Source organism: Anastrepha ludens, chromosome 6, assembly GCF_028408465.1.
Source record: "Anastrepha ludens isolate Willacy chromosome 6, idAnaLude1.1, whole genome shotgun sequence".
NCBI lineage: Eukaryota > Metazoa > Arthropoda > Insecta > Diptera > Tephritidae > Anastrepha > Anastrepha ludens.
In genome coordinates this window covers 46,470,257-46,483,258 of record NC_071502.1, presented here as the reverse complement: position 1 = coordinate 46,483,258, position 13,002 = coordinate 46,470,257, and positions in this window count along the sequence as shown.

Sequence of the window (13,002 nt, the reverse complement as noted above, 5' to 3'; positions counted from 1 at the left end):
ATTCTTCTTCTTTTTCTTCTTCTTCCATATAATAAATACCTTAACTACTTGAATAGTTGTTTTTTGTTTTTGTAACTTCCTTATAGTGTTCTCGTCACATTGTAGTTATATATAAATACATACATACATATACATTTAAGAGCTTAACTAATACTAATTATCGATCAACTTAACAAATATGTGTATGTTTTTTTTTTTTTGTTTTACTTATCTTACTCTTTTGTTTTCAATAATATTCTCTCTCTCACTGGCATCGGCCACTATAATGTGGTGATGGCACACGACGTATAGTTGCGAAGTGTTGGTGTGGTTGTTCTTGTTGGGTTTTTTGCTTTTGCTGTTGCTGCTGTTTGTTTGTATCGTTTTTGGGTGTTTTTTGATTAATTTTCCAAAGTTGTACTGGTATTTGTTGTTGCATTACTGGTGGCAGTAGAGTAAATTGGGTTAGTGGTTGTTGTTGTTGTTGAGTTTCCAGCTGCTGCTTTTGTGACACTTCTGCAAGCGTTTGTTGTAGTTTTTGCTCATTTATTGTATTGTACTTAGCTTGTTGTTGTCGATGATGTGGTCACACGGTCGTCTCATCATCATCAATATTCCTCCTATACGACGGAATAGAGGAAAAATGAGGGGGTGGAATAATTTTTTAATACTTTTTGTAAAATTGAATATTAATTATGTAATTGGCGAGAAGTTAATACAGATAAGGAAGGACGCATTGTTCGCTTCGATGGTGCCGAAGGCTCAATACCTTTCATGAGGAAAAACAAAAAAAAAAAAAAAAATAAGAGTTGAAGAGAATAGTGGACTCATTCACTTGTTGTTGATTGTTTAATTGGGAGCAATATACAATTTACCCTCATGAAAGGCATAAATATAGGTTGTCAAGTGATTATTAATAGGATACAAGGAATTCAACATTATTAGTTATCTACTTTTTCTTTACATAAGAATTTAAAACTAAAAATTCTCATAATAGGCATACATGCGTTTGTTAGTTCTATATAAATTTTGGAAAGCAAAAAGCAAATTTAAAATATGTGCGCAAATTGTGTGCAAGTGTATACATATGTTGCGGGTCGATTTATGTTACTGCCTTATCGTGTGGTGCATATGCTGCTGCAAAACATACATACAGTGTTGCCAACGCCAATAAATCTGAGTCGCTAGGGCCAATATCAAAAGCCGCTAGAAAGTCGGTAACTCCCTCAGGGGCGGATCCTAAATTTCATTCTGAGAGATGCACAAGAGGCCAGCTGCGGACTTAAAATTTTTAGATGAATAATAATTAAACCAGTAATACCAACTCTACTGAAATTTTGAGATCACCGGTAGTTAATTTCAATCTCCTAAAATACTCCTTTTTTTCAGAGGTAAATCCATTATTTAAGCAACCTCGAGATAGATTTAAATATTTTATATGTACCTAAAATGAATTAAAAAGTAAGTAAATAGAGGATAGTAAACAGTCAACTGAGCCGATATCAATTCAATTGTTTCACGTACAGAACATAATAAAATCCGGGGATTCCCCGACCGCATTGCTCTTATGTTTAATTATCTTATGTTATAATTTGGTTACTCATTACAATTGTGTGAAACAAGGTGTTATTGAATTGAAATATATTTTATTATTTCTTAATATGATTTTTGTTAATTTCATAAAAAATTTTAAGGTAAAAATAAATTTAAAAATTCAATTATAGATCGATAATTTATCAACGATAACACACCAATAGGTAGTGCTTTATTTTATCTATAGTCAGTAAATTGTTACTCTAGAGTATGGAAGGTAAAGGACATTCACGGGTAACTAAGTTTACAGAAAAGTTTCTATTGCCTAAAAACAGTATCTATTGCCAAAAGTCGCCAGATAAGTCGCTAAATCATTTTTGTCGTCAAAACTTTTTTTTTGTCGCCAAGACTCAAGCAAAAGTCGTCAGTTCTAGCGACAAAGTCGCTAAATTGGCAACACTGCATACATATGTATGTACATAAGTATGTATCAGGCGAATTCGTTTCGAGCTTGTGGATTCAGAAAATATTATAAATATTAGAAAATGGGGTTCAACTCAGTTATTACATAGTTAACCAGGTATAAAGTAATAATTTCAAAGCAAATGATATAATGTTTAGCAGTGAGCAAATTTCTTATGTTTTTCGGCTATTAACATATTAAAGTAAGACAAAATCTCTTTAAGTCAAGTTTTTTTTTTATGCCAAAAAAATAAGAATCGTGAGGGCATACGGCTAGACTTAAAGAAATGTTTGCCTAAATAAATAACAATTTATATCAAATAGAAGGTATGTCTATTTCTATTTAACCAACTCATTTTCCAATGGGATTAATTACACCTTTATAAGAAAAAATATTTTTCAAGCATTCTTAATTAAAAAAATATTCTTAAAAAGGAATGATACTGAAAAAATCGGCTTAGTAGTTTATGAAATATAGGCATGTTAATATTTAGAAATTTTCACCTTTCACGCCTTCTGGCATTAGAATCAGTGTAAAAATGTGAACCACGCCTACTATTCGGTTGTTTGCGGCGTGAAAAGTCGCTATTACGTACTAATGCCTAAAATTTCTAAGACTGAGTCGAATGTGGCATACCTAAATCGACTGAGATAGATTAATCTCTTTTTGGTAAAAACGTGGTTTCACAAATTGTTATAGTTGTCTAAGCTTTGCGTTTTTGGCTTATTGGAAATAGGTTTTTGGTTTCTGGTTTTTTTCTAAGAAATTTTTTGTTTACCCATGAGTTTACATGATACGGCAATTGAGTTACGGGGATGTGCCAATAAAACATAACTGAATTAATTGACGAACAAAATGTTGACTTTCGCAGAAGTCACGATTGAAAACACTCTGGAACTAATCCGCTCAGCGATTATTGATTTCTTTACCATCCTGGGTGCCATCACAACGAATTTCCCTCCTGTGCTTATATTATTGTTTATTATTAAATATAAGAAAAGTGCGCCGCAAAGGGCTATAGAATGAATTTGGCAATCTTGGAGTGCCTTTTTTCGTCAGTTTGAGGAATAGCTCGGTGCATTGTGGTGCCGCACGAGCCGACCATTTTCACTAAGTTCAGACTTTCCACGATTACTTGTTCATGCTCGCTATGGCTTCATGATTGCAATATACAGGTAAAACTATTCCACTACTTTCTCTGTGGCAAAAACTGTTTCACTGTTCCCACTAGTATCTGGATTGAGAACATGAATGTTATACTTCTTCTGTATACGGATGACAAAGTTATGTTATCTGAAGATGTAGATGAACTGTAAAAACATGACTTATAATCAAAACTATTGTAGAATATGGAATATGCAAGCAAATTTAGCAAAGGCAGCAATAATGGTTTTCCGTCAAGGAGGAATATTAGCAAACAGAGAGAAGTGGAGGTTCAAAGGAGAACAAATACCAATATCGACAGAATATAATTGTCTAGGTGGTAAATTGACTCCAAAGTTAAGCCTTAAAAACACGTTTTAAATAGAAACAGCGTAGGAAGAAATAATATAAACGCCACACTTTTCTGGGCAAAAACAAAATAAAATGATAAGGAAAATGGAATATCGTTTTGGCAATAACAAGAGCAATACAAATGTACGCCGCTTAAATTTGGGGTTTCGAGCTGTTTGATGAAGTAGATAAAACTCAATTGTATTTTTAAAAAGAATTTTGAACTTGTCACGTAGACTCTTAATAAACATTTTGGGCAAAAGCAGTTCAGATCTTAGAAAGAAAATGAAAACTAAATCTAACTTACTACACATAAGATAGGAGGCTGTGGAATACTAACATAGATGTACTTCTTTCAACTGTGAGCTCGACGAAGAAGCAGAGATTGTGGGAAAGAGCTTTGAAAAGTACGAGTACTCGCATATACCAGGACCTAGATCATAATATTGATAAAAGCTATTTCAGCGAAACGGTTTAAAGTTATAAAATCTCTTGGATTTTGAAGGCCAGATGCGATCCTATTTACCGCGGGGGCCACACAAATTTGAATTGCTCTCTTAATTAGGGAACATAGCACACTTCTTAGGAAGGTGCCCTATTTTGAAACAAATCAGATATTAGTATTTTGGGTGACCTACTTAGACCAAGATGAAGTTAATAATAGATTGAATGGAATTTGTTTAGGCAAAATTGGTTCATGGATCAGTATACTTGGTTTGTCGCCAGTGCTTTGAAATATAGACAGTTAATTGTAATTATGCCTTTGTGTATTTTATTTGCAACAAATTTGGATTTTAAGGGGGGGGGGGTAGGGTTTAGCGCTAAAAAAAAAACACCTTTTTTTTGAATTTTTTACAGAAATATGGCTTAAGATACTTTAATAAAATCAGTTGCATGTTATTGTACATCTTTTCAATAAGTTTTTAAAAAATATTAATAATAAAATATTGACAAATAAGCCCATGACAGAGTTTTTTTGGAGATATGTTTTTCGAGAGGCGCTCTGCGGTGCCAATCGGCATTCGCCGTAGAATCATCTGAAACTAAAAAAGTCGAATTTTTCAGTTAAAGTATGACGTAATGCTCCCCCCTACATTAATAAAAATTTTTTTTTCATTTTTGTAGTTTTGGTGGCAAAAAAACGTAAAACGAGCATTTTTGGCGAAAAATTTCGCCATATTTGTAAGTGAAAAACAACCTTAAAAAAAAAAAATAAAAAAAAAACAGTGTAGGGGGGAGGTATTTGTGATTTAGAAAACGTGTGCCAAATTTGAAAAGAATCGGTTGAATAGTTTCGGAGTTGTGATTGGCACCGACTTTTAAGAAGTCGTTTCGGGAAAAACGCGTTTGAAAAAATGACTCTGAGAAATTATCGATGCTCCGCATTCGAGGTAGAGTGCCTACAAAGGCTATAACTTTGAGAGTTCTGCTCCGATCCACTTAAAATTTTGACACAACATTCTCGAAATGATTTACTATAAGATGAGTGAAGAAAAAAAATTTCGATTTTGTTCCGACAGATCACCATTCCAGCCATTGTCGTATATTCTTTAATAAATAGTTTTCAAGATATTTATGTATATTTCTACAATAAATAAAACAATATACCTAATCTAAATTAATCACACTTTCGTTGTTATTTTGTTCTCACAAATATGAACGTCTTATCTCCCACGACTACCCAAGTCATTTCAACCCTCGCAGAATGATTCAATCTCATTTTCACGACGCCATTAAAAAAAATGCACATACCTAAAAATATAATCAAGCTTAAAAACAAATAACTTCAAATTTCGGCAGGAAGCAAATGAAGATCTCTTCTGCCTGTTCCAGAGTTGTAAAACAATTCTCGAAACGTAGTTGCCACTCCACGTATTTCTGCTAAAACTCTGCTTCATAATGAACCAAATACTCTATCGCTGTTTTGCTATTAAACATATGACACTTTGTTGTACTAAAAATCAACCCACCTTGATATACAGGGCGGTCCACATACAAATAGTGGCTTCTTTTCAAAATTAATAAAAATATATTTTTTCAGTATATTATTAGTTTATTGAAAAGCGTAAACATTATTTATGGAACACGCAGTGGTGCATGAGTAGAAAAGTCCTCTCTCGACGAACAAAACTAACACTCTATAATACTCTCATCATGCCCGTCTTAACGTGTGGTGCATTAGCTTGGACGATGACAACATCCGATGAAGCGACGCTGTGAGTGTTTGAGAGAAAAATTCTGCGTAAGAGTTTTGTGCCATTACATATTGGCAACGGCGAATATCGCAAACGATGGAACGATGAGCTGAATGAGCCTTACGACGACCTAGACATAGCGTAGCGAATAAAGATCCAGCGGCTTCCTCGTAGAGAAAAGGGACTTGACTTCACTTGGTGTGTTCAACATGTGTCGGTTAGCATGAGAAAAAAAACGACTGGCAAGCTTTGTTAAACTCGGCCAAAATCGCATAAGCGGTTATAGCGCCAATTAAGAAGAAGAAGTAATGCATGCTGTTAATTCCGTTTATCAGGACTTTCGGTGCTTCACGGCAACCCATAAAATAAAGTTTAATGGCGCCAAATCGTGGCTCTGAGGGGGTCAATTGAAATCGGCGATCCGGCTGATAATGCGATTAAAGAACTTGGCGCGCATAACATCGACTATGGCTTCATTAGATATGATTAAAAAATAAATAAAAAACGCTATATGGACCACCCTGTATATGCAATATAAGTGTGAGTTTTATATAATAGTTGTGCCACATGGACTGAAAAGTTCTGGGCCTAACAAAGATAACACATTTTTTTGTATAAAATTAGCTTTATTCATCAACGTAATTTCCATCAAGAACAGCGCAATCATTCTAGCGCTGCTCTAACATTTCAATGCCACTTTTGTAGAGCGATTTATCTTTTGCCTCAAAATCGGTTTCAGCGATAACTTCTTAATTCGAGCGAAATCTCATGCCGGCGAACATTTTTTTTTTAGGTCTGCGTACAGCCAGTAGTTGCCGGGAACCAAATCTGGCGAATACGGTGAATGTGGAGGCAATTCGAAGTTCAATTCATGTAGCTTTGCCATTGCTCAGAATCATCAACACGTTCTTGTATTTGGTAAACCGTGAGCAAATGCGACACCCACTCAAAATGTTCCCGTAATATAATGTTAACTCATTCTTATGATATCTTTACGATGCCAGCTAACTCACGCATTTTCACTTTTCGATCATTCAAAACGATTTTGTGGATTTTTTGATGTTTTCTGGTGTTACCGCCTCATTTGGACGTCCACTGCGTTTTGTATCATCGGTGTCCTAGGACCACGTGTGATGCCCGCAAGCGGTTTACTCATTACAATTTTCAAGCCATTGTCTCGCTTGAACGGTATTTTTGCTTATATAACTCACGAACTAATGAATAGAATAACACGAAATTTTAACGGCTGTCTTTTTAACTGTGAAAAGGCGAATGCAATAAAACTATGCAGTGCCATCTATGTGTTAGGCCATGGACTTTTCAGCCCGTGTGCTGTATTCAAAGGTTTTTTGTGTACGAAGCAAATAGTATTCAACAAAAATGAAAAAAGTAATAATTAACATTACGCCTAATATATATTTGTATACAAATGTTATAATTCACGATTAGATACATGTATTTGCACTTAGGATAATTGTGATTTGTGCGAAATTTAACTAATGTTGCACAAATTCATGTGCATAAACTTTGCGAATGTACAAAATTTGTGTTTGGGATTTTCAAATTACTCAAAAAAGTAGGAATTTATCGAAGAGATACTAAATTTTGGAATAATACATTAGTGCTTATAAAAGCAGCCAAATAAATAGTGACTAATACATATGCAGTTTTAGAATAACTGTGTATGTCTATATGTATGTATGTAGGCAAGTGAAATGAAGCTTAGTGATTAATTGCGACAGTTCTAATTGGTTGCATTTAATTGAATGGTTATTAGGAAAATGAATGGAAAATTGACAATATATTTGGTAAATCTATGGAAATTTGTGTATGAAATTAAAATAGTGATTACAAATTTTGGTTTCTACTTTTGTTAATGAAAGTTTTTTAATTAAATGTGTGGCATGTGTAGGCGGATGTCTGCTTGTGTGTGTGTGTATGGATGATGTGGTGGTGCTTGTGAAAAGCTAATATATGAAGAGAAAATGATTTTTGGATGAATTAAATTCACATTTTTCGGTGCGTACAAACGCGGACACGCACACAGGCATTTTGATTTTACTTATAATATACAATATTTATGTTAAAGCTATCGAAATTAATACCAATTTCGGGCTTCATTAGATATCCTTATTTGCATTAAATTTAGATTCCTTTGTTAAAAAATTCTAAAACAATTGCGTTGTGTGTACGGAGTAAGCTGCTTCATCTGCAGAGCGGAAAAAGGAGGTGGTGTTGTAAGAGGGGTGTATTGAGTAAGAACTTTATAATACGACGCCTTATTTATTGAGCGCTGAGGCTCCGCAAAGCATATACCATAACTCGGGTGAGCCGACTCTAATACCTGTGAGAATAGTTTTTGTTGATGTAGCATCATAAGCGTTCCCCATACTTGTACGGGGAATGCTGCTAGAGTGACAGTGCTTGACCGTATATCAATCCGGGTCGTTCCGGTAACTTAGAGCCAGCTATCATGGGAACGCCTGTGAGAATGGTTAAACCCAATGGTGTCACCCAGATTATCATCACCATCTCTTGCTATAAATCGTGGAGATGACCAACAAATAGTCAGGTTGCATCCCATAATCATTATTAGAACATCCCAGGTTAACTACTCGCTTCATAAGTCAGATGAAAATTGTAGATGTTAGCGCAGACCAATGAAATCTATTGATAAAAAGTGCGAGTTCAGTAGTTGAGGGACTCAAGTAGCTGCGAAGCATATAAATATTATTATATACAGGGTGTTAAAAGAGTTAAGTAGGTAAGAGTACGGACCAAAGATCAACTATTGTGACCTGCCTACATTTTGAGTGCGTAGCGCCTGCCATTTGGTTTGGTTTTAGAAACCTATCACCTCGAATACTCATCGAAATGTTTACAGAAAAACGCCATACCTCCATAATCGTTAGTTTACTTTTTTGCTTCTTTTGGTACATTCGACTCCAAAAGAAAACCGAAAAGAATGCAAAGGGCAGTATCCATGCTTATCACAGGAGCACAGCCTTCTATCCCTTCCAAAGCTCTTGAGACTTTATTATAACTTCTCCTTCTCATAGATATCTATGACGAGATCCGTGCTAATTTACTGTCTGCCTTTGAAAGGCTGGCAAAATTAGAATACGCAGACTTCCTCGATTATTTAGGGTTTCTCCGAGAAACGAAGTGGTTAGAAAGGAATTAGAGAGAGAACATGAGCCCAAATTAGTGGTATCACAATGGGCTTCTAGGTTTAAGTTCGTTTTCGATTAATTAATATATGTCATAGCCTGTTAAGAATTATAGACACAACCTGTAAGTGAAGGAAATAATGCGTCAACAGCAAGAGACGCAGCGCGCAACATCCAATAGCATTTACTTCCATCTCTTTGCTTTGCCTTCGGAACTGTCGCTTCAATTGCTTGTTGAGGAATTTTAATTCTTTTTTTTATTTTATTTTTATTTTAACATTAAAATATGTAAATATGTAGAATTGATAAAAAATATTCTGCAAATCACAAGGAGAGGAAAAATCTGCAGATGCGATGGTAGAGTGAAAGTATGTCAAAAAACACCCAGATACGCTCGATAGTATCGAAAATTGATAATATTAGAAATTTTCAAAAAAAAAAAAAAAAAAAAAACGAAAAATGGGCTTTAGTGTCACACAAAGCCTCAAAACACTCTCATGTTGTAAATCAAATTCGCTTTCAAAGTCAATGCTACGATTTTAATAGCCTCGATTTTATAGGTAATAATTAAGAAAACTACAAATGATTCTAGACGGTTTTGGAATGGGGTACTAAGCGTTTTATGCTAATGGATTTTATATATATATTTTTTTAAATATCATACATTTATGATGTTTTTTTATAAATTTTAAAAATTTTTTTATTAAATTTTGATGAGCTTTACTTATTTACTTTTCACTAAATAATTATTCAAATTTATTAATTCGGCGAATAACGTTTTCTTAATATTTTATTTATATTATATCTGTACTAAGTGCGAAGAGAAAGTAATTTGCAAGCTACTTGGAAGTGCTTGACGTTAAATAGTGGCTAGCAATAAAATTATTTCGATATTTTTCTAATCTTCTTTTAACTACATGTACCAGATTGTCAGAGACCAGGGATATCGGCGACGCCAGCGATGCAGCCAAATAATGTCCAACTGCAAATGTTTTTGATATGAATAAGTCGAAAAATGTTTTTTTCTATATTTGTATCTACATTTGTTGTTATTATGTATTGAAAATGTGTTTATTGTTAATGGAATTCGTTTTGCTGGTAATTGATTGTGCGTGATATATGAAACAAAAAACAAAAAAAAAATAGGGAAATGATCGAAAAAGCAGGTTATTTTTAAGGGTGTTTCAAATGAAATGCCTACATGAAAAAAGGAAAAAAGTAACAAATAAATGCATAATACAGGAATCATCACATTACTAAATACCTCAATCCAACCTTTAAATGCTTACGATATAGAATATGGCTCCATTTTACCATTAACTGTCTAAAGTTTTCCATTTCCATTTTTATCTAATCCATTTTTATTGGTTTTTAATAAATAGGATAGGATTATTATTGAATTTAAATCCTTCTACTCAATAAAAAAGCAAATTCTTATAGGAAGACCCTCTTTAAAAATAAGATTCTACTGCTCCAAATCAAAACGCTGCCTCTTTTAAGATATTGCTAGTATAATCAACTTTGTCTCTGTTAACGGCCGATCTGATACATAACATTCTCTGGTGGCTTATCCTCAGAGCAGCAGCTCCCACAGAGGCACTTCATTCACCACACAGACTTGGTTAGTTTAGGTTGGGTGGCTATTATCCGACACACTTGGGCCTGGATGGTCTGTTTGTGATACCACTGGAACTCGTCCTTTACAGTCCTGAGTTTTCTCTGAATCAATTTGTGGATTTAATGAATTTTCTTAATTTCGGCAACCCTATTCGAGAGACCTAATCAATACGAATCCGAGCGTGGAAAGCCTTTTTCTGTATAGAGCAATGCAAGTACACAGGAGGTGTTCCACTTTTTTCTCTTCTTTAATATCTTGACAGCTTGGACAAAAGTCGTTATATGGCACCTCCAGTCTATTTGCATGCCTTCCAATTCGACAATACACTGTTAGTACCTCTATGTATCGCGTTTTTCATATCCTGTATCCTAAGACTTAGTAGTGATTTTGTACGGTCGTGGTTACATTCTGGCCAAGTTTGTCTGCTTATTTGGCAAAAGAGTGATTGCCTTCAATTGGCATTACCAGCATTGATATAGTGCCTATCTCTTAATGATTTGGACGTAGCTAAGGGAATCGGTATTAGTGCAATATCTGGTTGAATGTTTAGTGTTGTACCTTTCTTCGCAGGCTCATCTGTTTTGCAATTACCTCTCATATTTCTATGGCCTGGCATCCAAATCAGGTTTATTTAAAAATATTGCGATACCTCGCATAATAATTTGTGGCATTCAACTACTGTTTTTACAAGTGTTTTACTGGCTAACAATTTTAGAGCTGCCTGCCTAACCGAGTAAATATATGTACTATATACTTTTCTCGTAGTTAGGAGTATTTTCTTTAAGAGCAATAAAACTTCTCTTATGGCGAAAACTTCTGCCGGAAAGACACTACAGTTATTAGGCAAGCGAAAAGTCGAACTGATATTTGCTTAGCTTTTCAGAGAAAACTCCTTCACCAATCTGCTCATCAAGCTTAGATCGGTCGGTAAATATACTGACTTTTTTTCATCATCTACCGTACCACTGTCCCAGTCCTCTTTAGAAGGGAATATTGTGGTAAAACGTTTATTAAAATAGAGCTCTGCACTGTACAAACATCTGTACTTATAGCTGTTGGAACAGTGGAAAATTTTTCTAATGTAGTCGAATGACCTTTAATCAATGTTTTTAGGAAGGCGAGTTCCTTACTAATAAGTCAATTGGCAATAAGTATAAAATTACGTATAGCGTTTCTGTGGGAGTGGTTCTAAGAGCTCCACTTATACATAAACTTGCTGCTCTTTGAATGCGAGCCAATCTTTTCAAAATAATATTTTTATCAACTGCTGGTCACCATAATAATATTCCGTATAGTACAATTGGTCTACCTCGCCTGGTACAGCCAGTGAGTGTATTATTTTCAGTACCATTTTCGGCCTATGGTTTTATTGCACGAGCAAAGGGCTGGTGAAGCTTTCCTCACTCTGCCTTCTACATTTAAATTCCAATGTAGTTTTATATATATTGTATCAATCCTCACTTTCGTTGAACGAGAAGGTGGTTCTATTGTTGTTGTTGTTGTTGTTGTAGCAACATAAACATTCCCCATACTTACATACGGGGAATGCTGCTGGAGTGACAGTCCTTCACCGGATATAAATCCGGGACGTTTCGTTAACGTAGAACCGACTGATGTGGAACCATTCAAGGTCGGGGGTTTTAAATCCCGTAAATGATGTTTGTTGGTAAATAATATCAGTTCTGTCTTGGTAGCGTTAACGCCTAGTCCACAAGACGCCGACCATGGGTCTACCTCACCTAATAAGCTCTACATAATCTCACAGAGCGTGTTCGGAAATGTTCCCCTTACAGCTAAAGCAACATCATTCGCATAAGCCACAGCGCATACACTCTTCTCTTCAAGGCTCTTCAGCAATTTATTCATTGCCAGAACCCAGACGATTGGCGACAGTACGCCATCTTGAAGAGTGCCTCTCCTGACGACTCTTCGCATATCCGAGGCTTCACTGAGACTAACGGTTACTTTTATGAATCATTAATATTGGCAACTCTAGACTGCTCCATTTCAAGGAGATAAGTCAGAGAAGGCGACCAAACAAAATTGTGCTATTTGAGAACCCAATTTTTTCATTTTTCAGCCCCTCAAAAATCGTGTTTTTGGTGCAAAGCGGTTTTCATATCGAGAAAAGTTTTTTTTGGGTAAATAAACCGTTCATAATCTCACAGAGCGTATTCGGAAATTTACAGCTAAAGCAACATCATCCGCATAAGCAACAGCGCATACTCTCTTCTCTTCAAGGCTCTTCAGCAATTTATTCATTGCCAGAACCCAGACGATTGGCGACAGTACGCCATCTTCAAGAGTGCCTCTCCTGACGACTCTTCGCATATCCGAGGATTCACTGAGACTAACGGTTACTTTTATGAATCATTAATATTGGCAAGTCTAGACTGCTCCATTACCGCTTCAGTAGCACCACAACCAAGGAGATAAGTCAGAGAAGGAGACCAAACAAAATTGTGCTATTTGAGGACCCAATACTGTGTCGAGTGGTATAAATAGTAAATCGGTGGTTCTAACCCGTTCTAGTACATAAATCGTCGGGAA